The 6,000-nt window shown below is 39.3% G+C and overlaps 1 long non-coding RNA gene across 1 annotated transcript in view; it reads left to right on the top strand.

The window, feature by feature from the left end:
* The first annotated feature begins 422 nt into the window (after nt 1-422).
* LOC135088110 (uncharacterized) overlaps nt 423-6,000 on the top strand; it is a 42,682-nt gene continuing 37,104 nt past the window's right edge. The window contains exon 1 of the long non-coding RNA XR_010260959.1: nt 423-659. This is a non-coding gene — a long non-coding RNA (uncharacterized LOC135088110). The remainder of the gene's footprint in view (nt 660-6,000) is intronic.

The following is a 6,000-nucleotide window of genomic DNA, read 5'->3' as shown; positions in this document are numbered from 1 at the left end:
TCCTGGGCAGGTTATAGGATACTTAGGAATTCCCACGGGACCGGGAATTAGCGGGAAAATCTTTTTGTATGAAAAATCTAAACTGCTTAAGTTAGACGCTTGAAATTTGGCATGCAGGTACCTTAGTAAACTTAAAGCTTAGTTACAACAGGATATTGCAAAATTCCCACGGGAACGGGAGTTAGCGGGAAAAAACATTTGTATGAAAAAATCTAAACCGCGTAAGATAGACGCTTGAAATTTGGCATGCAGGTACCTTAGTAAACTTAAAGCTTAGTTACAACAGGATATTGCAAAATTCCCACGGGAACGGGAGTTAGCGGGAAAAAACATTTGTATGAAAAAATCTTAACCGTGTAAGATAGATGAAGGGGGTAAAACGGGATCCACGCGTACGAAGTCGCGGGCGGCCGCTAGTCCCAACTAATCCCAACTAATATTATAAATGCGAAAGTAACTCTGTCTGTCTGTCTGTTACGCTTTCCCGCTTAAACCTCGCAACCGATTTTGATGAAATTTGGCATAGAGATAGTTTGAGTCCCGAGAAAGAACATAGGATAGTTTTTATCCTGGTTTTTGAAACAGGGACGCGCGCGATAAAGTTTTTCTGTGACAGACAAAATTCCACGCGGGCGAAGCCGCGGGCGGAAAGCTAGTATGTAATATAAAAGCTGTATGTTTCTTTCATTAAATAAATAATAAATATATTTAAAGAGATTGGCTTGGTTCGTTGGGCACAAATGTCGCTGCTAGACCATGGAAAGGCACAAATATAAGCTACTTATTGAAAAAAATTAATCTGGCTAAGGCTAATGGGTAAAAATCATGTGGCTGCAGTAACGTTTTCAAGCATTACTGCAACGGACTCTTATTTTCTTCAATTACTCCGAAATCTTATTGGGCAAAAATGCTAGATTCTCGGCACATTTACAGGATTTAAGGCTCTACCTTTTCCATGACATAAGTACATCTTGATCAGAGTCACCATATCGTCGCTTGCCTCTCTAACTGACGTAACTGACATTTTGCAAAATTTTCAGGCGATTAGATAGATCGATTCGTCTTGCGAAATTAATTAAGATGGTGTATATAACTCAGTTTCGAAAAAAATGTCAGATACGTCACTTAGAGAGGCAAGCGACGATATCTCTGAGGTAACGCACACGAATGAATCTGCATTTTGATTTTAAATAAGTGAAATACAACTTGATGCAGACTGACATGTATTTGGGAGAGAACTTGCTTAAGGATAATTACCTACTGTCTACCGTAACATTCGCTGCCTGCCGCTCGCGCACCCTGCTTCTACTTTCAATGACGCCAATCCAATGGGCCGCGCGGTCGCGTCTCGGCGTGGCCAGCTAGTAGGTATGGAGCGTGCGAGTGAGACAGCAAAGCTCTCACTTTGTTTATGTTTTGGCCGAATTTAATAATTAACAATAGAATTAAACAGGGGATTAACAATGGGTTCACTTTAATAGGTACTAGGTAAAGATTTTTAACATATCTTAAAATAAATTAAATGAGTAAAAAAAACATTAACTGCACCTCTGCACCGCACCTACCTACTAACAGCTCTCTGCGTGGCTGAAACGTTGACTGGCGGATAATGCTCTTAACATTATGAACAAAAGGTGGACCTTAAACATTATTATGGGCAATACAGTTTATAACCGACTACACCAGAAAAAGGGTTATGTTTTTCCAGTGTATGTAGGTCTTTAGATTAAGATTCGTCTTAATTATTATTGTGAGTGACACTGGGTAGGTTATCATAATTGGAAGGAAAACAATCGAACCTTTTATAGCCACGATAGCCGAACGGTGAAGGAGTCGGAGTGGCCGACTCGAGATCCGGGGAACGCGGGTTCGAATCCCACCGCCGCTCGACTATTGTGGTGAGCCCACTTGTAACATAAGCTCATTTAGTTTAACACGAGGGGCTAATGGGACTATTAGTAATATTTGGAATACAAATTGCTAATAATCTTAAAAAAAAATCAATATTGTCGATTTTAGGCGCCACAATGTTAGACAAATTATAGCCGAACTTTTGTAATGCTAATTTGTGTTTCTTTCATTTTTATTTGAATGTAGATGTTTTTTTTTTGCATTTTACAAGAAATATGACAATTAATAAAAATAATAATTTGTTGCAAAACCAAACCTATTTTAGTATTTTTATAAGTGACGAAATAAAACAGCAGCGATGAGCGCCATCTATTACATCATTTGTAACTAAATGCTACTTCTACAGCGCTGCAAAAACGATTGTTTAAGACTTCAGTTTTTACTAAAGATAAAATTTTATTATATGAAGAAATATTGTTTATTTGAATCATTCACTGTGTTTAAATGAACAAATTAATGTGTAAAACATTTTTTCATTATAGTTTACTGAGCATTAGTGACTTTTTACAAACGTCTTTAGAAATTCGATACTTATGTCGCCATCTAGTGAGATTGATTGGGAATGATTCAAGATTTATAGGCATCGGGTTCCCGTGGTACGTACCTACGTATCGACGGTCCCTACGTATATTAACGTATCTGAAAACGGCCAATTTTACAGGAGAGCGGTTTGAAGGTTTAAACATGTGTAGCTCGCGTTCTATTTATCGTACATTGATGAAATTTGGTATAATAGTTTTATATGAGGTATATTTTATAAAACATGAAGAATTATCAAAAAATAATCACAATAAGTGTATTATTTGTCATTTACTCACTTATACAACGGAAAGTTTCTAATTGCAAATGACGTAAGCGGTACTTGCTGACTTTTACGTTGGAGTAATATGTTTGTTTAAATTATTAACTGCCACATAAGTAATTGTACACGGGAACAAAGTTCAGCTACTACTAAACGTAACTCTCACTCTAGGCCCATAGTCCTGCTCGACGAGACATAACAGCATCCCGCCTCGTTTCCCAGATAGTTGCATATTGGAGGCACTTCAATACCTTAAGATTCCTCCTTATCTAAGGGGTCTTTTGACTGAAGAGTACCTGTAGAACCGCTTAATTCTCTTTGTCAATAGTGCCGGCTAGGTTTGACAGCATGGCATCGAGTCCGAAGATCCACATGGGTCTTTTTTGAGTTCGATCTTGTGGAACATTGGATACGACTGGGTACTAAATGGAACCCTTTCAAGGGCATGGACATTTCAAGGTATCATCTGCCATGCAGATAGTTTCATCATTACAAGAATATCCTCATAACTTTCAGAGCCTCCCTTCCAACAGCGAGGCGGCTTGCCTGGGCGCCACAGATGTCATTATGGTTGCCCCAGGCCAGGGACCACATATTATATTTAAAAGCATCCCTGACACCTTCACCTGACGCCCACATCACTGTCAAAGCTAAGGGCCAGATCAAATATCTAAGAGTAAGGTCCTGTTAATCACCAGTGGCACCAAGTAGTGAGTGCAAATACGGTGACCTTAATTATATTATATAACCAGTGGCAGCTCGCACTTTTACCAATTCGTCGCCGTGCGTATGGAAGACAGCTTGCTTTTTCGTGGCTCCTTCCCTAATTTAGAGGTCCGAAAACTCTATGTCGGAAGGCTATAAGAAAGGCCGGGAGCTCTATACTGGCACCCTCAAAAGCATAATTCTGTACAGGACTCCCATCTAAGGCATCACCCTCGTAGGCAAGGGTAACGCTGCCCATCTTCTAAGACCTTAACAGGCCCAGAAAGTCTACAGGGCTACATCGTTGGCTTTAACGAAGCGTGAAGAACGAGGTGAAAGCTCCGCCTGAGGAGGACAGAGAGGCCGTTTGACGTGAGACTCGCTAGACTGTGCTGTAGTCTAGTAGTTGATAAACTACCTCGCCATAGCTAAGTTGGGTCACTGAACCTTATTCGCACTCGTGCAGAAGTTTAAGGTTGCTCGAACGATCGCTCCATGACGGGGCACGGATCCTTCGAGCTCTAACTGTATTGTGGTGGCTAGGAGCATAAGGCACACCATATTCTTGCGGGATAGCATAGTCAAAGCTATGTGGACGATAACAAAACCTGGGTGGTAATGAATCACGTCTATCTGAGAAGACAAGGTGCCGAAAGAAGCTGCGGTACGATAGCGCGACTACGAACTAAGTGCGGGTGCATTTGAATTCGCTCCAGGGAAGGTGACAGTATGATTGCCTCCTATCTTCCTTCCTTAGTAATGGCCAGCGTAACGGGGTCGTGAGGCAGCACGGGAGGCATTGCATAGGCCACCACCACCGTCTGCTGACGGTGAGTGTGTGTACGGGAAAGCTGTATACTTCTAGCTGCTCTGGTCCCAACTGTCGCCGTGTAGGCGGGAGTTCTTTGTCCGGAATCTCAAAGTTAGCACTTATAGCGAGTGACGGGGACATCAGGGTATTTTTAGTGGGAATACCTCATCCTTCTGACGGGTATGTATGCAATATCATGTAAGCATTATCATGTAATAGTAGCTTCTAACTACAGTTAATTGAAAGTTTTGTTTGTAAGTGTTACCTGCTTATATTTATTTCTGAATGCCATAATATGCTTGATAAATAAATAAAATAAATTTTACGATATTTTTACAAACTCTACTTCTAGTAGAGTAAAAGTAGCATAGGAGAAGAACTTGGTTGCGTTAAGTCTAATAAATGACCCTAGATACTTCAGTCGTGTTGTATATCATATTTTATATTGTTTTGTCTTCACTTTCATCTCCACCAGATATTGCTAAAATACAATTTCTCAGCGTAAAACACCGTTACTGGCACTTGCTTATAGACATAAAACAAACTTTTCCAAAGTAAAACATTTATAGTGGCAGTTACGGCTAGAAGATATTTTAATTTTCCGACGTAAAAATAGGTAAGTGCCACCTACTTATAATAGTAACTTTAATTTTCCCTAGTGAAACAACGCAACTACCAGATTCCTACAGTTAATTGATTAATTTGCCGTTGGTATAATGTTGAGTGAAATAAATTAGGTTAGAAACCATAATAATACCTATTTCCTTCATAAATTACGTATCAATTCACTCGATCTGCGCAAATGAAAGTGGCAGTTGCGGGGCTGGGCGCGCGGGGTTAAGCGTGAGGTCCAACGTAAAATTTCGTAACTCCCACTAATGCAATTTTACTGCGGAAATCGTTCTAATTTTGTAGTTGCGGGATTTGTTTTTTGACGTTTTAAGGTTCAATTTGAATAAAAACTGTATGTTTTTTGAACTGAGCCGTAACTGTTGGGTCCTCTGAAGGTTTTGCAAACAAAAACGGCAAATCACGGAACTGGTAGATACTGAAATGTACGTAGGGACCGTCGGTATAATATTTTGATTTGTTAATTCTAACAATATGTAAAAATATTTATATAACCATTAGAAATGTAGGGGGGGGGGGGGAAACTTAACCCCCCCCCCCCTTCTTACCCATAAAATTTTGATTTGTTATAAATAACAAATATCTTCACATATCGCTATAAATAGCGATATGTGAAAATATTTATTTAACCATTAGAAATGTGGGGGGACTTATCCCCCCCCCCTTCGTACCCCTAAAATTTTGATTTGTTATTTGTAACGATAAGTATGTTAAAATATTTACACAAGCCATTAGATGCCAGGGGTATGATTATGGGGAGAAGGGGGGGGGGGTTAGTCCCTAGTGGAGCTGTTTCAAGTGAGGGTAGCCCCCCCCCCTGGAAAAAACCCCAGATACGCCAATGACTCATAATAAAAGTAAGTAATTAATTAATTTCTTAGGTAGGTAAGTATTAAAATAACAATAATACGGTTCCTTGTTTCGTGATACCGATTATTCCAAATTTCCCAAGTAAAATTCACGGATTATTGTCAAAATGTGTCAATTAACTATTATCTATCCCATATACAATACAAATAAACAAAGATAAATAAAATAAATCGAAATAAAACCAAAATTATGCTGGGTACTACTTATGCTAATTTATCTTAAAATTGGTCATTTATGTGAACTTCAGACTCGTGTCATATAAATTCTAGTG

Source organism: Ostrinia nubilalis, chromosome 3, assembly GCF_963855985.1.
Source record: "Ostrinia nubilalis chromosome 3, ilOstNubi1.1, whole genome shotgun sequence".
Classification (NCBI taxonomy): Eukaryota; Metazoa; Arthropoda; class Insecta; order Lepidoptera; family Crambidae; genus Ostrinia; species Ostrinia nubilalis.
This window is presented reverse-complemented; position numbering and strand designations above follow the sequence as displayed.